This window comes from Bactrocera oleae, chromosome 3 (assembly GCF_042242935.1).
Source record: "Bactrocera oleae isolate idBacOlea1 chromosome 3, idBacOlea1, whole genome shotgun sequence".
NCBI lineage: Eukaryota > Metazoa > Arthropoda > Insecta > Diptera > Tephritidae > Bactrocera > Bactrocera oleae.
Window position 1 is genome coordinate 61,181,589 of NC_091537.1, and position 24,387 is coordinate 61,205,975.

Genomic DNA, 24,387 nt, shown 5'->3' on the forward strand with positions numbered 1-24,387 from the left:
GTAGCTTTAGTGGATTTTTAGATATTTTTAGATAGATTAATCCTATTATATGGCGAGGCTACTCCCATTTTTTCAAAATTTTGAGCCCACAGGTGTCCCTTGCTATTACGATCCCCTGTACCGAAGTACAGTTTTATATCTTAATTAGGAGCTTAGTTATGGAATTTTATCGGTTTTCGATTAATGGCGTTTTGTGGGCGTGGCAGTATTTGGATCACGTCCATATTCGAAACCGTCCTCAATTTTTTGCTAAGAAACACGTGTACCAAGTTTCATTAAGATATCTCACTTTTTATTCAAGTTATGCTTGCACGGATGGACGTACAGACCCTCACTCGGACTGCAACTCGTTTCGTAATTCTGATCATTTATATATACGTATACAACTCGATATCTATCTCGATTAGTTTTTAACAAAACCATTATACTCTGTAGCAACTTGTGGCAAGAGTATAATAACAAAAATCATTATAGGTAGTATATGGGAGTGGGGGTAGTATTAACTAGTATCTATTTTTGCCAATATTACATACTAATAACATGCCACGAAATAATAAAATGGATTCATTAAGGTATATAGGGGCTAAGTTAAATTTTCACCAAATTTTATCCATTTTAGGCCACTGTTATTAGAAAAACACGATTTCTTATTTTTATTGAGATAACTCACATATAATTTTTACATTCAGATATATCGCTATCAGGAAAGGATTCTCTCCGAATTTCAATTATTCATCTTATACTATGTTCGCACCGACACAAAACTCGTGTTTTCATAGACAAAAGAGGTTCTCATGCGAAAACTTGTGTTTTCATCCATACAAAATCTGTCAAACGAAAACACAGTTTTCGCTGAAAACGCCTTGAAAACTTACATTCCACTCATTATAATCGGTGCCTGCTCTAGTTTAATCGATATTATTAGATATATTAGCTCTAGTTTAGTCGATATTATTAGAAGACATATTTTGCCAGTCTTAAATGTCAGTTAACAATTTGCTTACATTCCATAATTGGCCTAAACGTACCCTACAAGAAACTGCTGATGGATTCACCAATACACTCACATTTGATATGTCAGTACTGTTAATTTACATTTGCATTTTTAAATTCAGAACTATCCACTAATTGGAGAAAGACGTACGCAGAGCTATTGAGAGGAGGAGATGCCAATCAAGTGACAATTTATTTTTATATATTCATATTTTATTATATTTTTTGTTGCATTCCTATTTATATTTAAATGTATTAATATAACTAATTTTCATTAAAAGTTTGAAATTTATTATAGAAATAAAAATTATATTATCTACTGCGCAAAATAATTTTTCACTTCTGATAGCGTTTCAGTCATAACTGACAATTTTCAGCTATGACGGATTTATGGTCCGCAATGACTCAGAAAAAACAAAACAAACAAACAAAAAGAAAACAAGGCTCTTAAGAAAATGATAGACACTTTGTTCTGCGCGCTGACAAAATTTTTTCAGATATGACTGTCATATTACCCATCAGATGACCATCACTGTTCTTGTAGGGTACATAACAAATGTAAACAAATAGATGTAAGAACTGTCAATGAAAACTCATCGAAAACACACAATGGCGGTCAGAACGACTTTGGTTCCACAATCCACAAATTGTGTTTTCAAGAGGATTTCAATTCGGTGCGAACATAGTATTACACATTGACCCAGATTTTCAGTAAAAAGTCGACTATAGGCACTGGGATACACATATTCGGTACCTAAGGACTTGGATGGTTTGATTTGAACAATTTTTGATCATAAAGTCACTATTCATGTAAAGTTTCATCCCGTTATATTAATTGGAACGTGAAAGAATCAGATGAAATTTAAAATTGTGTTATACGGGAAGTATGTGTGGTTGTAGTCCAATTTGCTTCATTTTTGCACTGTATCAAAAGAATATTAGAAGAGTTTTACGTACCTAATTTGGTTGAAATCGGTCAAGTAGGTCCCGAGATATGTGATTTCACCTAAAAGTGGGCGGTGCCACGCCTCTCGTGCAATTTAGCTCTAGCTCTTATACAGTCACCTTTTGCCATCCTGAATGTAAAATTTAATGTCTCTGACGCATTTAGTTATTGATTTATCACACTTTTATTAGTTTTTAACAAAACCGTTATTTTGGGAGTGGACGGGGTTATCATCCGATTTCACCTATTTTCACACTATCATAAGAGAGGTTGAAAAAATTTGTCATGTGCAAATTTGGATGATATAACTTTATTGCAAACAACCGTTAGGTGAACAAAACTATTACCTGTAAATTTTCCCGCGTGTGTTTTTAAAAAAAAGGATACCTTTAATTTCCTCCGGTTAATTGTTTTGGCTAAAAAAATAATCTGCCGTGCTGCACAAAAGGCGAAGTTTTAAAATACATACAAGAACTTTAAAGATATTTCTATTCAGATAACAAGTGTTTTTGAATTAGGAAATATGGAATAGTATGTTATTTCACGTAGATTGAACAATATACAAAATTACAGACTACTTCAATTAACATTTTAAAAATTATGTATATGAATTGTTTTTGTTCCTTAAGATTATTTTACTTTTTATAACAGTGATCTCTTAATATATAAATGCATTGTCTTGTTTTTGTTCCTTACATTTTTTTCTTAAAATAGTTAAAAAGTTGTTTAAAGTTAAAAATATTATTTAATTAAAATAACTACTTAATTTGATTAGGTTGTCTAGTTAAACGAGTTTTTTGTAATTAAACGAATTGTTCAATTAAACGGGTATCGGAATATGAAAGTTGTCAATCCTATAAATTCAAATATTAATTAATTAACATTTGAGTAGTTATCTAAGGTTTGAGTTTACAAAGTGAAAACGGATACATTTTGTATTTTAGCCTGGAAATAAAAATTGGGACAAACATTAGATATTTTTTTTTTTAATTTTATTTAATTATTACTTTTCTTCCATTCAAATTGAATATTTTGTTGATGTTCCCTTTATTTTAACCATCTCCTGACATCTTCGCGGCATGGAGCTAACAAGGTTAGTGCAAGTCGGTATTGAATACCACTTCATGGACTTTTTTCCATCATTCGTGCTATTTTTCCATTTTTGTTCACCGACTGATTTCTTCAGCACTCCCCAAAGGGGTTCTATATGATTGAGATCCGGCGACTGGGAGGGCCATTCCATAACGTCAACTTTATTGCGCTGAAACCACGGTTTTACCAGTTTCGAAGAATGTTTTGGGTCGTTGTGATGCATGAACTCCCATTTTAGTGGCATGTGCTCCTGTGCATTAAACACATTTTGTCTTGTATGCAATAAATCCGCCCAACACAAGCCGCCGAAAAGAATCCCCATAATATTATTGATCCGCCTCCGTGTTTAATTGCTTTTCGTGTACATCATCCAAATATATTAACTTTCGTTTCATCTGACCACAGACTTTATTCCAATTTCCACGAAGCATGTGCCTCTGAGCAAACTCAATTCTCTTTTTTACATTCTGTTTGCTTAAAAACGGAACTTTTCTTGCACTTCTTCCAGTTAGATCAGCTTCTCGAAGTCGGTTTCTAACTATGCGACTGGTTACTGATGCATTTAGTAATTTTTTCATATTTTCAGACAGTAAAAATTGATTTTTTTTGATTGCATTACCCACAAATGGTCAAACTGTGCCATGGTTTTGCGTTTCCGTCCTCTTTTTTAACTTTTTACGCGTGTTTTGAAGGCATTATAGACCATATTTTTGGAACATTCCATTATGTCCGCTATTTCACGAATAGTTTTACCCGATTTTCTTAATGTTATAATGTTTTTCTTTTCACTTTTCGTACAATGGTGGCTGCGCCACTTGTTATGTAATACAGTTAATTTCAACAAAACAATAAATAGGCTCTTAATTTCAGAAAATTTCGTTGCGATCTTTACTATTCTTCTGTGCAAATTAATAACGGGTGTTTAATTAAAGTACTTTTTGATAAGAACTTCTTAACTTCATTAGTGTGAGAAATCTGTGCTAAAAAATATGGGAGTAAAGGTGATATCCCTATTATTTGTTCCAAAACGTATTTATATTGCCTTGCCAAAACCTATTTAAATTTGTATATTGAACTAGAGGCATTCCTCGTTATTTTTCATTTACAATAGTTCAATTGTCGCAAAAAAAGTTGTTGGAAAACCCGATAAACCGTATTTTGACAGATAAACATGTAAACAAACCAGAATTACAGATTTCTGTGGATGAACATTTGTTTTCAACTTTATATATTCTAGATTTCAAATGAACACAATAATTAAATTTCTATAGTATTTTAGTATTCCGTTTACAAATTTAAAAATTCAAACTAACCTTTTCTCCATTCAGACATCAGCCCACATTGCCAACACATTTCGTTTTAAAGCGAAAAAATGAAATAAGCTAAATACAACGATTTAGCTATTAGCTTTTGACGGAATGGAATTAAAAATTGTGTTACACGATCAGTAGGCGTGGTTGAAGTTCGATTTCGCCCATTTTCATACTGTAATATAAGAATGTCAGAATAATATTATGCACACAATGAGATAGATATAGAGTCAAATAAGTCTGAAAATTAGTGAAATCGAATGAAAACCCCGGCCACTCCCATATAACGGTTTTGTTGAAAAGTACCAAAAGTGCGATAACTCACTAAATAAATGCTTCATAAATATTAAATTCTACATAGGAGCTGTATCAAAATTGGACAATGAGCGTGACATCGCCCACCTTAAGGTGAAATGCCAAATCTCTGCTCGACCAATTTCAACCGAATTCGGTACTTAACATTATCTTGGCATTCCTAGGTTACGGTGAACACATGCAAAGTTACAGGTCATTCTGTCAATTAATTTTTTGTTTGCAAGAAATTTAAAGTTGACATGTCAGATTATTTTTTTAATAGGGGAAAAACTGAATATCGCGCAGTGATTAGATTATTTTTTTTGGAAGGTTTAAAAGCAAAAAATTGATAATGCCATAGGCATCCCAGACGAACGGGTACTTCATATTTTACATGGAGAATTACACATGAAAAAGCTGTTTGGAAAGTTAGTGTCGCACACGTTACAATTCAATACAAAATGAATCGAAAACAAATTTCTCAGCATAATTTGGAGCGTTTTAAGCAGAATAAAACCGATTTCTTGCAACGTTTTATATTTTTGGATGAGACTTGGATCTACCACCATGATCCTAAATTGAAACAAGTACGTTTACCATGGCCTGAAACTGGTTGTTCATTTCCAAAGCAGGTGAAGTCACAACAATCAGCAAAGAAGCATCAGTTTTTTGGGATGTAAAAGGAATTTTGTTGATTGATTATCTGCAGAAAGGTAAAACAATCACCTCTGAATATTATTGCAGCCTTTTGAATCAGCTGGATGAAGGAATTCATCAGAAAAGACCTGGTTTGTAGCACAAAAATATAATTTTTCATCAAGACAATGCACCGGCTCACAAAGTGTTTTAACAATGAGAAAATTCAACGAATTAAAGTACGAATTGTTTGAGCATCCACCGTATTCACCAGATTTGGCTCCCAGCGACTACTACTTCTTCAGAAACGTGAAACAATTTCTTCGTGGAAAGCGTTTTTTGTCGAATGAAGAAGCTATTATAGCCGTAGACGGGTATTTTGCAGAGTTCCGGAAAGTTATTAAAGGGATGGCATAAAAATAGCCAAGACAATGACATATATGTTAGGACTCTAGGACCCCTAACGTAGTCGGAAGAAGACAAAATGAAACGATTGGAACTCTGCCCAAAGAGCCCAAGCAAGGGGAATCAGAGCAGCCCAGTGCAGCAGCAAGGCAATTCAGCGATGTGGCCAGGGACAGGGATGTAGGCTGTCATAGACGCCAACTCCACCTCATCAAGCACCATACAGGAGGGATGGGTGGAGATCGAAGTCAGATTGTCGAGTCTAGCTTTAGGCTATGTACTCGACAATTAGGTCTAAGAATAAAATCAGCAATTCTTAAGAGCTAGATGCAGAGGTGGAAAAGTTATAAAATATCTTAACCACCTCCTTCAATCAATCTACACCGTTCTCAAAAAGAGGAAGTCGCCTTTTGGGAAACTGGGACCTTAAAACCCTAAGAACTCAATTGAGGAAAACCTTCAATGAGAGTTACTTGTATACGACCAAAATCTGGCAACCGTATAAAGATATTTTGAAGCAATGCAAAAAAGCAGTCAGGAAAGTAAAGGCAGACTCTTGGCAGCCTTTCGATAGAGATCTACAAAGAATCAGCTAAACTGGGTAAGATACTGTCTAAGGAACACATCAATATATCTTATTTAAAGACAAAGGGTGGAACCTGGACCTCCTCTGCTAGAGAATCTCTTGGGGAACTCCTGGGAACACACTTCTCTGGTAGTCAGTAAATCGCTATAAAGATACAACATGATATAGTACGTGTAAATACGGCAGATCATTCCGATCACATAGTAAGTAAAAAGCAAATTATATACACAATAAACCGCTTCTTGCCATTAAAAGCAGTGGGTCTAGACGAGATTATTCCCATAATGATGCAGAAGCTAAAAAAACAGATGGTTTTAAGGCTAGAAAAGATATATGTATAAGGCCAGTATCTGACTATCTTAAATCCCAAGCAGTTGGAATAGAATCAATGTGGTGTTCCTCCCTAACCCTGGCAAAAGACACATGACAACGCAAAAGATGTTAGACCTATAAGCCTCACCTTTATGCTGAAGGTTTGCACAACATGCACGCGGTCAATCAACCGAAACTTCCCTACACGAAGTGATTAATGTAATCGAGAAGTTATTTCATCATAAACAGTATGCAATGGCGATCTTTCTTGAGATAGAAGGAGCCTTCAACAATATAGAAACTAGTACGATATCGAATCTCTATCACATAGCGGGATAGACGACATAGTTTGCAGACGGACACGATCGATGCTTATGAACAGAATGATTATAGTATCAAATGGTTCAGCGACACAAACAGCCTACATAAGCATAGACACTCCTCAAAGAGGTGTCCAAATACCTCAATTTAATCTTCCCTCATTCAGAGGTAAAACATATTTTCTGTCTTCCATGGCAAAATACTTTGGCGTTGAAATCGATACTAAACTTAATTGGAAAATTAACAAGCAAACGAATACTTAGCAGGACCTTAAAACAAAAATAGTCATGTGGATGTATACGGCCGTCCTATTCTAACTCATGGAACACTGGTTTGGTGGCCAGCATTAACAAAAATATAATATGGAAATTATATAAATGGAATACAAAGACCAGCCTATGCAGAGGTTACCGGGGTTATTAAGTCATATTCGACTGAGGAGCTTAATATGATCCTTCAACATGATTTGGAGAGCATGCGCAAAAAATAGGCCTGCCTCATAACAATATTTGCCGCTGCTACAAGATAGTAGATCTTCTTTCTCTGTGAATGCCCAGTTCTTTCACAAACACGATACAAAACACTCGGAACTCGTCAGGCACCAAACCATGAATGATTGTCCACAAAAGGCATAACGGACATAAGTAGTTTCATTGAGAGCACCAAATGGTATGAGCGCAACGATAAAACGGAATAGTAAAATATAAGGTCCCACGATAGTGCATCAATCGGCCTATGTGGGCAGCACTCCTACCTACCTATTTCTTAATTCAAGAAGCTTTCCAATTTCGTTGGACATTCTGATCTTGTAATCATGAAATGATAAAAGGGTATTGCTTTTAAATATAATATATGAAGACACTTTGCGTGGTCAGGAAATTTTAAATTTGTATACTTTCTGTATCTAAAGTTCTTCGATATTTTTTTCATATATATAATCCTGGACATGTGCATATTTAAAATGATAGCAATTCTGACATCTAATCATATTTACATTTTCAATTATAAAAGTCTTAAAAGCCATGAAATTCGTGTATGTATAAAAACGTTCTATATTCTTACATAAACATGTACATACCAAAATATTTATATGCTATTTTTATAATCGTCTATCTTTCAGTTCATTTATAAATTAATGTCTGTAGTAATAATTGCTTTCTTAGGCCACTCTCATAAATCAACTAAACAGTCACATCCCCATAAGAATATATATTTTACTGCGCTGTGAAAACATTTATATTATTACCTTGTTAAAATAATTCACCTTAAGCAGCTTTTCTTGACGGTGTCGTTGCTATCATAACTCACAAGTGCACAAGTGACCCCAATCAACCGAATTTCATCCTCTTTCTAAGTAATGTGAGTGTAAGTGTAAGTAATTTACTCCATAATTTATGCGCATCTTTTACTTCGTCGTTGGCAGTTTCCGTTTGCTTTGTCACATTTGAATTAATTATCTCTACAACCGAATTAGATTTATGGAAATCAATTGTTTGTTCTAGTGTGGACAATTTCATTTATGGGTTTATATTATAATTGATTCGTAAAAAGACTTAGCGAAATTAAAAGAAGCAAAATAAAATTTATGTTCACGTGATTTTCAGGCTCAGACTTTTCATAAGTATACATATGTAGACGATTTACTTTCACGATTTTGATATCTGGAAACGGATCTCAACAGCCGTAGAGTCATAATCACGGGTTCAATTTAGTTGATCTCAACGTTTAAGTCATTAATTCATTCATACATATGTAGTTATATACATTGGAGCGAGTCGAATTTTTTTCTATAAAATTGCGTATGCGTGAAATGTTCTACAGATCTTTGGGAACAACTTTTCTTAAGAGAATATGGGTTTAAAACCGGTTTCGAGTCAGAGATTTTTTAGGAGAAGATTAATTTTTCGAGATTATAAAAATTCCTTCGTTAGTTTTTGAGATATCTGAATGAAATTTAATATATGGGTGCATTTTCATATTCTATTGATCATTTGTCGGAATCGAATCTTAGCTTTTTAATTGAAGCTATTATTCCAGAACAAAATTTGAATAATTGGTTGTATGGAAGATATGTAATATAGTTGTCTGATTTTCTTTATTTTAAATGTCATTGTTAAGTACTTGTACAAGGTGCAAATCAAAAGTTTCAGGACTTTTATTAAAAAACGAATATTATTATTATTTTTTTTTTAATTTATTGGTCGTCTTCAAAATAGTCTCCTTCCGCCTGAATACAACGTTTTGCACGTTCAAGAAGGTTATCGAATGACTTTTTTAGGTCATTTGTCGGTATAGCGTTGAGGATGGCGGTCGTCGCCTTTTGGATGACATCAACGTTAGCATAGCGGTTTCTTTTCATGGCCAAATGTAGTTTTCCGAAAGGGTAGAAGTCGCACGGTGCCATATCAGGTGAATACGGGGAGTGGTTGATTCTTAAAATTTGATTTTTGGTCAAATAATCGGCCACATGCGTCGATCAATGAGACGGCGCATTATCGTGCCACAAACGCCAACTTCCATCTTCGCGATATTCGGACCGAATGCGATGAATACGTGCTACCAAACGCTTCAAAACTCCAAGGTAGAATACCGCATTAACGTTTTGGCCGGGTGGAACAAATTCTTTGTGGACAATACCCTTGGAATCATAAAAACATATCAGCATTGTCTTCACTTTTGACTTCTCCAGGCGCGATTTTAGGGTTTCGACTCATTTCTCAGTTATGTCCTCACGACCACTTTGAAAACGTTCAAACCACTCGTGAATACGGCTACGCTATAGACAATCATCGCCATAAACTTGTTTCATCATTTGATGAGTTTTGGTAAAAGTTTTACCAAGTTTAAAACAAAACTTAATGACCGACACTGTAATGTCACATGTAGTGCGATATCTCAGCTGTTATACAAGTCAGCTGTTATATAAATTTTATACGACAACACTGAAGAATACACAATTGAGGGATAACAATTTCAGACAGATGGCGCCACTAGAAGCCGTGTTGTTTAAAAAGTCCTGGAACTTTTGAATTTAACCTTGTATGTATTAGAAAACAGCTCTGCAAAATTACGTGCTCTTAGCTTTTTTATTAAAGGCAGGCAACCGGAAAATAAAATAACTGAATAATCAGTTGGCAATATCATCAATGTCAAAATGCACCTATGTATTAAATTTAATTCAGATAATTTAAAAACTGACGAAGAAGTTTTTATAATCCCAAAAAATGAAACTTCACCTAAAATATCGCTGGCTTGAAATTGGTTTTTGACCCATATTATCTTATGCAAAGTTGTTCAGAATAAACAATCAATAAGTGTAAATCAACTCGCTCTAATATACGTACATAAGCAAATAAGAAACAGAAAAACAAATGGTGTGTCTGAGTTCATATTTGAACCACTTACTTATCATATAAAATAAATAATCTATAGATAATAAAGATAGAGATACGTAAATGAAATTAGATATTCCGACTATAAATATATGTAATAAATTGTTATTTCGTAGAAATGTCTGTCATATAATAATATTTACCATGTATCTAGAATAATTATCAATAGTAAATTTTGCACAATTTAATTTGACCTAATGATAACCGCGTGTAATAAAGGAAAAATTTACAGTGAACAGAGCTACAAGGAGTTGAAGTAAAACAATATTCCTCACTGTATTAAAGTGTAAAGAGTCTCCGAGAGGCTGATTTAAATTTTATGAGTGGGAGAAATGCATACAATTTTGTGTCCAACTTTTGTGCTTAGTACTTAAAATGTGAAACTAAAATAACTATCTAAGTATTTAAAATAAGTGTTAATGTCAATATAGGTAGTTTAAGAACACAACATCATGGCTCATTTTAAATAGTATTTTTTAAATAATTAGTATAATTTTTCAAGAAAGTGAGGTAATTTAAGGTTTAATTTAAGTTTATGTTATAACTATTTTTATTATTATTATTAACATCGAATGTTCAATTTACTATAGTAAGTCTGCAAATGTATATTTAATTAAAATTCCCATCAAAAAAATTTTCTATAAAATTTTAATAAATTAAAATTTGTTGACTTAATTTCTGTCGCTGATAGACAATATATATATTTATTGTTACTTTAAGAGTGGAATATTTGGTTGTCGAAGGAGTTGATTTTTAACGATGTATTCCGTAAATTTTGTTAAGGTATCTAATGGAAAAATAACTTTCGCCGCTTGCCGAAGAAACATGTAGACTAACATTTTTATTCAGTAAATATAAAATAATTTCATGCGATACATTTCCACTATAAAAATAGGCTGGATATTTTATGAATTTGTCCTGTTGATAACTTGTTGCCATGAGCATTTTGAAATCAGCTAAAATCAATGGGTGTCAAGTCTTGTATCTTTTGCTCTAAAATAGTAGTTAAGAGTGACCTCTATTAACATTAAACTTTCCATATAATGTTTTAATTCCCATTGAACGCATCGCAAAATAATCATTTGCTTCACGAAATGTTCTTACCGGGACAAAGGACTTACCCTATCACAGAATATAATGTGAATTTGTTTTAAGATAGTATATATGCTCACTATTTTCGAACCATTACATATCGCAATATTGAGACTGATTTATAAGAAGAATTATTACATAATTTTGCATACCTAACTTTTTGCTTCTCGCATAGATTTTCAGTTCAGTTTAACAATATTATTTTATAGTACTAATTTTTATTATGATTTTGCAAAATTAAAATTGAAATTAAAGAAGTTACTTGCGAAGTACAGGTACGAAGCGAACAGATAGTATACCTATAATAATATATTTAGTTGACAGAAAGAAATACAATCATGGTAAAGAGGAGCAAAAGAGCAAAGCGATTGTTGTTCATATATCCTTTAAAATACAATAACAATTATATTTTCATAGATATTTGCAATTGAATTTAAAATGGGCGTTACCGTTTTCTCTACATCCCAGTAAGGCATGCTAAATATAAATCAGGATTATCTTTACAGTTTACGGCAAGGGGATGGCTCCTACTCGTGCTATGCGTTGCTAGCCGCTTTCATTTATAAATGTTTTGCCGTAAATGTGTAATTGCTTTCCACGTTGTTTGCTTTAGCTTCCAGGAGACCTGCGCAAATGTTTTCACCACCATTTAAGATGGTGCCGTTATGTGAGTATATTGTAATGATTGATTATATGTGCATGTGTGCAATTGAGGATGTTCTGACTTAATTTTTTCCCACTAATACTTTATATTATGTAACATGTCATATAATATACCAACCGAGTCTCATTCAAATTGAAAGTTCTCTAAAACGGCTGATGGATGTTAAATTCTATACACATATTAAAAAAAAAAAAAGAATAGAAGAGGGTTACACTTAACGAGAAAACAATATACCTATTTTTAAATAATTAAAAATTAATAGCTGTCTGGAGCTAAGTGGTAGAAATAATTATCTAAGTTTATAGCATTGGAACACTAAAATGTTGATTTGTAAATATGATCTAATGATGTTTAGAAACTCTCTTGCTAGCAATATATTTCTTTTATTAATGAAACGGTACAAATTAAGCAATAATTATTATAGTGAAAGTTATAATATAATAACACAATAGAGATTAAAAATCATCATATGCTTAACTGGACTTTGTTCAAAATATATATTTCATGATATATACCTCTATTACCCCTATTTTGACAATAAAATACCAAAATATACATTATGAGTGAATATCGACTACCCACCGCAGGCACTCGAGTTGTTTGTCTTTATTTTGTGTTAATATACATTTGGATGTATTGTCGAATACTATCAACCATATCAGGAAACTTATCTTGAGCAGTTACCTAGTCGGGATTTTGGCTGCATTCTCCCGAGTAGATAGACATGTTGCCGAATCTGGAAGTACCGCAAGAAGACCGTGCCATCGAGATCCGTATGTTCGTGTTCAAGAACCAATCGCGGCTGTTGCATCGTCAAGTCACTCAAATCCACGAGTTTCGACCCGCAACTTATCGGAACTTGGAGTTAGTAGACGCTTAATTCATTATGATTGTACAAAGTTCAAATTACAAGCCGGTTAAGCCCTCTAGATTTGCCTAGTCGCCTAGAATTATGTTAAAAAGTTATTGAAAAGGCCGAAGAAGACAATAACTTGATAAATTGCCTGTTTATGTCTGATGAGGTCCATTTTGATCTAAAGGGAAATGTAAACAAGCAAAATTGCAATATATGGAGTGAATCAAATCCAGAAATTATTCACGAGACGAAACTCCACCCAGTACGAGTCACGGTGTGGTGCGCAGTTTCATCAAATTGTATTGTCGGGCCATACTTCTTTGAAAAAAACGGTGTAACAGTTACTGGGCACCGTTATTTAAAGATGTTAAATGAATTTTTTTACACAGAACTGCGCCGAAGACGTATATCTTTTGATAGTGGTTCCGGCAAGATGGAGCAAATGTACAGATAATTGAGGCAATCCTGACTTCAGGTCGCAATGAATATTTTCTCATTAGATGCCGCATATGCGTGGCTGAACATGAAGGTCATTTACGATCCATAATTTATAAAAATATTTAATTAGATAAACTTTGCTATACAATTAAAAACAAAAGATAAATGTAATGTATTGATGAAAAGAAAAACTATTGTATTACGCTTTGTTTTTGTAGCACGTATCGTGCGCCAACTTGTATAATGACGTTATAGAATACTTTGGAATTTCGGCTATAGTTCGCTGAATGTTGTCTTCGAGCTCCTCGGGCGTTGCTGGTTGATTGGCGTAAACCTTAGATTTAACATACCCTCTGGGAACATAATCTAGAGGCGTTAAATAGCATGATCTTGACAGCCATTAGTCTGGGTATTTCTCGAAATTAACGAGTCCCCAAACTTTGCACGCAAAGTGTCCATGTTTACACGTGACTCATGTTTCACCGTCTTGTAGGAAATAGAGATCGTCCGCATCGATTTCTTCAAATTCCAGGAAAAAATTTAGCCTGCCTCATTTCGAAAGAAATAAGGCCCGATGATGCCGCAATCAAACGATCAATTTTTGGGGATGCAAACACACATGAAAATTTGACTCACCCCAATAGCCACAATTTTGTTTGTTGACTAAACTATTAAGCCAGAAATGGGCATTATCAGAGTAGATGATTTTTCGATGAAGGTTTTTTTTAAAGTATTTTTTCCGAGAACGTGAATTAGCGTAATAATTTTGGACAATTTCCAAGCGTTGTACCAAAGTGAAACGTGAGGTGATTGGTGGAGGCTTAGGTCATAAACTCACATACTACATATATTATATATTGTATGAGGTATATTAAAATCATTATAACTAACAAAAATCACTGTATTTATAATATTAGTGGGAAAAAAGCCGTAATTTTTATTACCGAACGACATATACTTAACCCGTGAGACTAAATTTAATATATTGGAAAGGTCATCCAGAGGGATGAAAAACGTCCCAATAAGAGGATAGGCCAAGATCTAGACCGATTTCGTTCATACTTAATTCTAAAGCTTATTTTCATAAAAACACATGTACACTTAATTTCATTAAACTACAATATTGTACAATATAACACATATTGATTGATAAAAATAAAGTCAACCCGCAGGACTCGTCTGTACCTATTACATATACTTATACACCTATTACATGTACGTAAGACCATAATACGAGATAAGAGAACACGTTTAAATGCGATTTTATTCAGGAAACTCACACATTGACACATATAATCGGCAATAAGCAAATAGAATAACGAAAATCAGTATATGTATGTTGTGTATAGGGAGTGAGGCAATTCATGGAGCGATTTCATCTACTTTCGGAATCAAACTATAGTATATCTAAGAAAATATGTAACTTAATTTGGTAAAGGATTACCGATTGACCACTGTATAAAGTCAAACGGAAGTTGTAAAATCAGTATATTAGATATAGGAAGTACTGTATACATAGATTAATTGAATTTTTAGCATCAAGCCACATTTCATGAGATAATAACATGGTGTCTGGTTCGACCATTTTTGGTAGGGAGATACGTGTGGTTGTAGTACAAATATCTTCCTTTTTTAAACTGTGACATTAGAATGTTTGTATAATTTTGTGCATAAAATTTGAATTTGAAAACGGTCGAGTAGATACTGGGGTACTGGATTTAATGTAAAAGTTGGTGGCGACAAGACAATTGTATAATTTTTATACGGATTCGTATGCAATTACCCTATATCATTATCCTATCATTACGGTAAAATTTAATGGTTCTGCAGTTTTCCCTTTGGACGTATCAAGAAATGCTAAAACTATGTTATGCATACATGTTTAATTTTAGAGAACTTTAATTTTGAAATGCGTCTCTTTGTATATGCGGTTTTTAGCTTCTCCATATCTAATTTTGATTCTTCGCAAGGCAAATTATTCATGATACAGGTTTAATCATTTGGAATTCCATAATAAGTGTGTGTAAATATTATACATTGAAATAAAAAGGGTGCAAGCACGTACAACATATACTTGTATGTATGTGTATATGAATGTGTATGGATACTTACATATATACACATATGTATATTCTAAAACATCTATAATACATTTAGAGTTTAAGGAATTTTTGTATAAAAGAAAGTGTATAAAAGTACGAGTTCGTGCAATTTCCCTACAAGAAACTGCTGATGGGTTCACTAATATTCACATATTTTATGCCAGTCGTGACGGACAGTTTACTTGTCAACAAACCGTCACTGTTATTGTTAAACGGAGAAATCTTCGAATTATATTGCTGACATGTGTAAGAATTAAATAGCTGAATGCTTTAGTACTGTCACCACTGACAGTCAAATGAATAGTAAAATGGCTGTCAATGGAAATGGTTGTCAAAAAATAAAACGTTTATCAATACTAATCATAATTTTTTAAGACTTATCTCTTTACGCAAAAGCGTTTTTACTGTTCTTCTTGCCACAAACGAAAAGTTTTGCACGCTTCTGTGCAAAACTCTTTAAGGTTTTGTGTTAGAAATAAAAACTCTTTAGGGCTTTGTGTTAAAAATATAAATTTTTACGAAAGAGAGGAGTTTTCAAATATGCATACATTAAATAAGTTTCAATTAAAACTATATATTTAGTTAATTTTCATTTACATTTTTAAATTCAGAAATATCCACTGTTTGGGACGTACGCAGAGCTATTGAGAGCAGGAGCTGGAATCAAGTGAAAATTTCTTTTCATATTTTATTATTAATATATATTTTTTCTTGCATTCCTTTTTATATTTATGTATATTGTTATAACTAATTTTAATTAAAAGTTTAAAATTATATACGCAAAAGAATTTTTCACTTGTGATAGATTTACAGTCATAACTGACAATTTTTGATGGTTTTATGATCAGCATTGACTCAGAAAAAGGTATGCGAGTGAGCAGTATAGGTATATAGCGAATCAATCCCGAATATTTGTTTGTTAAAGAGAGATGCAAAATCACACACATGCTTATGTTTACATCATTTTTTGCACAAGGCTCTTAAGGAAAAGATAGAAACTTTTTTCAGATGTGACTGTCATATTACCGGTTAGATGACTGTCACTGTTGTACGGTTGCTGATATCCCTATGGTGTGAGTAAATATGGATACGCGTGTATGTCTGTTTGTTTTTTGTGACTCATATTTACCGCTTCAAGTTAAGACATAATAAGTTTCTACAAATATCTGATAAAGTGCGTGCGTATATATCTGTAAAGAAAATTTAAAAGCGAAATATGACATCGTGAGAAAAGAAAGCAGAAAAGGGCTTAAGATATAATTCAAAAAAATACAAAGCAGAGAATGGCGAGTGTGACATGAATACTAAATAGCGAAGTCTTAAAAAAACTGCAGTAAAAGCAAAGTTATCAATCTTTTTATACTCTCGCAACATGTTGCTACAAGGTGTAATGGTTTTGTTCACCTAACGGTTTTTTGTATCACCTAAAACTAATCGAGATAGATATAGAGTTATGTATATCTAAAGGATCAGGATGAACTCCGAGTGGCTGTCTGTTGGTCCGTCCGTCTGTCCATAAAAGCGATAACTTGAGTAAAATTGAGATATCTTCACGAAATTTTGCACAAGTATTCGTAAGCAAAATTGGGAGGCCAGATGGGCGTAAATGGATCAAATGGGCTGAAAATATTTAAACATTGAGCATGTTTCCGCCACTAATAGGTTTAAACCAAATTTGCTCAGAACAAATTTTTTCAGCACCTGCTTTGACAGTTTAAAAATGGTATATAATCACGCGCACTTCCCATATAACATTTATATGGAAAACTTTTCGAAGTGAGACAAATTACTAAATAAATACGTTAGAAACATGTAACTTCTCAAATAATATGGTGCAGAAGGGATTTATAGGAGGCGGTGTATAGAGAATAGGCGTGGCACCGCCCACCTGAACATGAAATTGAATGTCTTAGGAAGTACTAACCATTTCAGCCAAATCCGGTGCATTTTTACAGTGTGAAAATAGGAGACATCGGAATACAATCACGCTGCTTTCCATATAGAAAAAATTTTAAATTCCATCTAATTCCTTCGTTTTACAGTAGTAGATAAATCAACTACCAATGATGTTATCGGAAGAAAATTTTATACAAGTAGTGCCCTTAAGATATGGCATCTAACGTCTCAAAATCGAAGCGAAATCGGACCATAACTTATCAGGTGAGTGGCTATGGCTGACTTTTTACTGAAAATAGACGGCAAACTCTGAGATAAGCATAGAGAACGTCTTTCCCTGTTATAATGTGTTCTGGTGCTATAAATGGGGAAAATATTGGTTCCCATAGTCCCCAAATACTTACTGAAGGTTTTCAAAATACCGGTTGACTTTACATTGGTTAATATGTTAGGTATCTTGATGAAACTCAAAGGACATATTTTTTTTCTAATAATTTGCTATTCATGTCAAAAATGGGTAAAATCGGTATACACCTAATATAAGGATATTCAAATATCCGGATAACTTTATACCATGTATATTCATCAACCTGTGAGTTAACTTACTAATCTAATGATATGTAATGCCAAAATTGGATAAAATTGGGTAATAATACTCCTTTACCCAATAACAAAATTTCAAACTTTCGGTTGGCTTTACACCGTATCGAGCAATATGTAAGATGTCTTAGGAACAAAAATATGCGAAATCGGTCACCGAATTACCCCAGCTCTCTTATAATATATGTATATGTATTAAGATTTGCGTCATTTAAGCAGACTCTATACCGATTATATCGATCAATGTGTGAGCCTAAACTATATCTCTATATCCGATATAGTGCTTTCCATTCATTTCATCTGATTTTAAAGCGTTTATGTCGGTCAATATATGGGATATTTAAATGATATTAAGTGGACAATTTTTGGAAAAAATAATGTAGTTTAGCATTGCATATTACTGACAAATTTGATTGCAATCCATTCAGTTACTTCAGATAATGTATATTCAATTCTTAGGTATAAGTATATTTTTATCAAAATACGAGACTGCGAAACAGAAATTAAATTTCTTCCTGAGAATATAAATTTTAGTATGCTATCTCTTTAAACTAGCTTTGAACTTGTTCAATTTTGACTGAACTCTGATAATTGACATCTCGAAGGACATTAACTAGTAAAAAATACAGAGCGTCAGGTGACTAGAGCTAGGCAATCACACTAGGGGTAGAGTAATTTATAACAAATTTATTTCACTGCAGGGAATACACAAACACCTGCAGACATACATATGGTATGTACATATATAAATACAAAGTCACATATATTTTCCCAGTCAGCATTTGGAATTCTTCTGCTATTTATTATACCTACATACATACGTTTAAATGGAGTAGATCAGGCTTTGGCGATGTTTCTACATTTAAATATTGGAAACAAATTCCAGTTTGCTAGTTATTTAGCGCAATAACAGTAACAAACATTATAAATGAATAAAAAATTATATAAATTTTTGCAATTACATAACTTTTTTTAGCTATTTGTACAGGGAAAGAGTTGAAAGTGCTTTTACGTATTTGAATTTTTATGGAAAAAATTAATAAGAATAGTTTCTCTTCTATTAATTTATCTAGATTATTTCTAGACACAACACAGTCGCTTTAAAATCGAAAGTGATGATATTTTTCCACATATTGAAAAATCACTTTTTTCACTTCTGCAGCTTGATTTAATACTCATAAACTAATGCGCGAGTTAATATCGTTTACACGATTTGAGTCGAAAGAAATATACTTTTGAGCTGCACCGGAATGTGTACTCTTTATTGATATTTTTAAGACTAACTTGTTACATAGATCTTACCGCTATTTATACTAACTAGTGTTACTTATTACTAGTTGATAGTTTCTTTACATATAACATATTGTTTGTTTAAATACATTTGCATTGTTCTTAGATAAGGTTGTTTTGTTTAATGTTGTTTTCATACACTCTGTTCATTCAGAGATAAGGTTGTTTTGATGTTTGTTTGTTAGGAACGTTTACCTTAACTCGCGTCTGAGATAACTTTTCTTTCGTCAGTGCTTCCTCTGATATTAATTGCTCGCCAAGAATAATCGATTGGGAGTAATAAAAATAAGGCTAATGGTAATTGGGTAATTAGTATTCATAGTAAAGAATGTTTGCCTCTAGTAATATGTATGCCCACACCTTTTTCGTTAGCACAGGTTATCCGTCTTTAGCATTTAATTCATCATTGATTTTCTGGAAGGCCCAAAATTGACCACTTTAAGGAAATAACTAGTGAATCGTCCAATTGGCGCTTATGAGTGGTGAACGAAGATGCCAAAGAAATAAAAATAACGATATTTCAAAATAAGTATGTACATTACATACATATATTTATCTTTAAAGTGATGTTCTGTCAGTTTGTACATATGTATGTATGAATACTTTTGCTTTAAACGGGCATATAGTATGAGCGATGATAAAATTTTTTAAAAATGGCATTACTGAATAGATATTAAGTCTTCAAAGACATTTAAATTTTTAAGAGAATGGAAAATAAACAATTGACCTGCAAAAAATATATAAAAACATAATCGCCATGAACGCAAGCTTGGGTTGTAAGAGATTTTGTGGCAAATTGAATAAATTTATTTAATTTGAAAAGACGAGTGCACGTATATACTCTTTGAGGATAGTAACGAATTTGTCAAAAAATTACGCTTGACAGAATTCAATGATCAGACAATTTTCAAAGCTTAACAATTAGAATTGTAAAGAAAAATTGGGGGGATGTAGAAAGCCATCACATTTGATTGACAGCAGTAATTTAGTGAAAGCGCTACAGACAATGGAATATTACGCCCCTCATATTACGCCAGTCAATAGCACGGTTTTCACATACCTTATTTTTATTGCTTTTAAACCCAAAATGAGAACAAGAAAAAAAAGTTCTGCATTTGCTTTTACGTACAAAAAATGGAAAAATTCAAAAAAAAAATTTTATAAATAAGTAATTTATTAAGAGATACCGATCATTTATTAAGATTCATTCTTACAATGGACATTTTGAGAATAGACTCCAAATGTTAAAAAATTAACAGTTGTAGTTTTCCTGTCATTTTCCGTAGAAGCTGGCATTGGTAACGTCTCTCTAATTTCATTATATCTTTATATATCCGAATAAACTTCCGTTATATCTTTAAATTTGTCTAATTTTATTAATTAAGTACATATCTCCTAAACTACTAGAGCCACACTGCCCACATGAAAACACATATCTCTGGACCTATTGGACCAATTTTCACCAAATCCGGTAGGTAATATTATCCTGACGATCCTAACTGTTCAACCGAATATGTGGACCCTAGTGCGTTTGGCTGACTTTTTGCCGAAAATATCGGTCGATCTGGGAGATATGTTAATGAAATTCGGAGAAAATGTTTCTTTGATAATAATATATTCTTTTGTTAAAAATGGATTGAATCGGGTCAATACTTCCTTTAGCCCCCATATACATAATATAAAGATTTTCGAACTTCCGCCTGACTTTATACCACTTACGTATATCGGCCAATTTGGAAGTTATTTTAATCGAATTTAGAGAACATATTTTTCTAATAACAGTTTATCTTAACATAGATAACATCGGGCGAAAACTTGCCTTAGCCTTCATTTAACTGATATTCAGGATTTTGAAACATCCGGCTGACTTTACTTTATAAATATGTTTATATTTATATATTTATGAAATTTTTTGAAAATAAGTTCAAAAGCACTCCTATACAATGTCAAACAATAGCACGGGCTAAGCTCGGATGTAACCGAACATTTTATACTCTCGCAGAGTCAAATGGTACACTCGTTTTAGATTTATTTGTGGATCTTGCCGCCTTGTTCTATGTTGATCGATATTTTCGGTAAAAAGTCAACTATAGGCACTAGCGTCCACATATTCAGTACCTAGGGACTTGAACAGTTATGGTTCAATTTAGATCATTTTTGGTCACAAGGTGGCATACTTTAAACGTATTATTCACGCAAAGTTTTACGGCGATATAATCATTGTTGCTTGATTTGCATACTGGAAATTGAAAAAATCAGATGGAATTTAAAATGATGTTATATCGGAAATAGGCGTGGTTATGTTCCGATTTCGCCCATTTTCGTATTATAACATAGAAATATGAGAAGAATATTATGTACCCAATTTGATTGAAATCGGTTAAGCAGATCCCAAGATATGGGTTTTCACCTAAAAGTGGGCGATGCCACGCCCACTATCTAATTTTGAACGTGGTTTGGTTTCTATAAAATCATCTTATACCATCCCAGCGATAAAATTTAATGTCTCTGACTTGTTTAGTGCTTGATTTATCGCGCTTTTAACAGTACCGTTATATGCGGAGTAGGCGGTGTTGTCACTCGATTTCACCCATTTTCACACCCTCGATAGAGATACTAAAAGCATTTGTTCCGAGTGAATTTTGTTATTATAGCTACAGTGGTATAGGAGATACGCACATTAAACTTATTAAGAGGCGGGACCACGCCCACTTAAAAAAAATTTAAACTACAGATGCCCCTCCCTAATGTTATCCTGTATACCAAATAAGAGTCTTGTATCTTGTTGTGGAGCTTTGTTATGGCAACTTATTTGTTTTTGATTAAATTCATTTTGTGGTCGTGGCAGTGGTCCGATTTTGTCCATCTGCAAATACCAACCGTCTTACGGTACCAAGAAACATGTGCACCAAGTTTCATAAAGATATCTAAATTTTTACTCAAGTTACAGCTTGAACAGACGGACGGACGGGCGGACGGACATACAGTCACCCGGATTCCAACTCGTCTCTTCATCCTGACCATTTATATATACATAACCCTATATTTAACTCGATTAGTTTTAGGTGATACAAACAACCGTTAGGTGAACAAAACTATTATACTTTGTAGCAATAAGAGAGTATAATATATATGTAATGGGCGAAATCGGACTACAACCACGCTTCCTTCCCATGTAACACCATTTTCAATTCCATCTGATTCTTTCACTTTCCACTATGCAAATCAGGTAACAATGATTATATCGGGGTAAAACTTTGCGTGAATAATGCAATTAAAGTATGCCACCTTGCGGCCAAAAATTGTCTAAATCGAACCAAAACTCTTCAAACCCCTAAGTACTAAATATGTGGACCCCAGTGCCTATAGTTGACCTTCTACCGAAAATATCAGTCAATCCACAAAGAAATCTCAAACGAGTATACCATTTGACTATAAGAGTATAAAATGTTCGGTTACATCCGAACTTAGCCCTTCCTTACTTGTTTAATATGAAGTTTTCCCAAACCCTGAAGGTTTTGATCCTTGCTAGTTGGAGGAGTATAAAATGTTCGGTTAAATGCGAACTTAGCCCTTCCTTGCTTGTTTTTATTTGAGAGTATACAAGGATTCCAGCTTTTATTATCGTCACTGAAAAGTTCTCGGCACTGCAAACTTTATTACTCTTTTTTCAAAATAGTTAATAATTATTATTAAAAAGAAGAAATAAACTCACCATCCAGAATATACACTGGCCAAAGAAAGTATTCGACATATGAATGTTTTTATTTATTTTTGAAATATTCCTTACTATAAACTAATAAATGACCAAAAATCAGTGTTTTTTATAATTTATTTAGTTTGTAACTTGATGCCTTTTATGTTTAAATTACCCCGAAAATTAAAGCAAAAAAAATATTCGACAATTGCACAAAAGAGCGAATTCCAATGATTAACGGTAAAAAGTAACGATCGGTTTAAATATTTTGCTTAACATTGTTTTGCAGCAATCAATTTAAAAGCGATATTTAAATAAGTGAAGTATTAAACATGGGTCGTAAAAAGAAAGAAGTGTCTGAAGAAATAAAAAATTTGATCGTAAAGTATTTTAAAAGTGGATTAACCGAAAGTAAAATAGCTGAATTAGTTGATAGGCCACGTACAACTATTCATTATATAATATTATAAAAAAATGGAGAGATAAGAATCGGTTGAAAATCATCCAAGGTGTGGTCGACCTAAGGTCTTTTGTAAATCATACGGACGGTTTTCTCCAAAAGTGTTAAAGAAAGCCTAAATATAGATATGACACCCAAAACCATTCGAAATTATTTGAAAATGAATGACTACAGGGCAAGATTTGCGAACAAAAAGCCACATATCTCTAAAAAAAATAGATTGGAAAGATTAAGCTTTTCAAAAACGTACATAAACAAGACCGCTGAATTTTGGAGTAATGTGATCTTTGCAGATGAGAGCAAATGCAATCTTTTTGGATGTGATGGCAAAGTAATTGTATACAGGAAACCCAATACAGAGCTGGAAGAGTAAAATACAGTGGCGACTGTGAAACACGGAGGTGGAGGCGTTGTGATTTGGGGGTGTATGTCGCCAGCAGGAGTAGGAAAATGGAACCTATTCGCCAAATCATGGACCACATACAATATATTGGTATTTCGAAGAGAAACTTGCGAACTAGTGCAAAAAATTTCGGAATCGGAGCGACTTTCCAGTTTTACGCGAAGCATTCTGCATTATATACAAAGCTTTGGCTTTTAAACACTTGCCCTGGAGTAATTAAAATTCATGCTCAAAGTCCAGATCTAAATCCCATAGAGCATATATGGAATCATTTAGAAAGAAGACTAAGACAGCGCCATTTTACAAACAAAACCCAAATGGAATAGATACTAATGGAAGAGTGGTACAGTATAGACGCATCTATAACAATAAAGTTGGTCGAATCAATACCAAGACTTTCAAAAGAAGTAGTCCGAAGAAAACGAAGAGTTACGCGTTATTAAAAAGTGAATTTTTGTTTTTTAACTTGGATTTTACATCAATTTTCGAATATTTTTTTTGCTTTTATTTTTGAAGTAATTCAGTTTTTTGCTATTTTGGTTAGTTTTAAAAAACACTGGTTTTTGGTATTTTATTAGTTTATACAATGGAATATTTCAAAA

At 33.1% G+C, this 24,387-nt stretch overlaps 1 long non-coding RNA gene across 7 annotated transcripts in view; it reads right to left on the minus strand.

Annotated features, from left to right (window-relative positions):
* Positions 1-24,387, minus strand: part of LOC138856254 (uncharacterized) — a 74,926-nt gene that overhangs the window by 34,072 nt on the left and 16,467 nt on the right. The window contains exons 1-4 of one of the 7 annotated variants that reach the window (XR_011395395.1): positions 13,048-19,199; positions 12,728-12,987; positions 8,142-8,352; positions 4,345-4,516 (exon numbers count right to left, since the gene is read on the minus strand). This is a non-coding gene — a long non-coding RNA (uncharacterized lncRNA). Of the gene's footprint in view, positions 1-4,344; positions 4,517-8,141; positions 8,353-12,596; positions 12,988-13,047; positions 19,200-24,387 lie in introns of those variants that run through there. The other 6 variants (XR_011395397.1, XR_011395393.1, XR_011395396.1 and 3 more) reach the window with 6 other exon arrangements.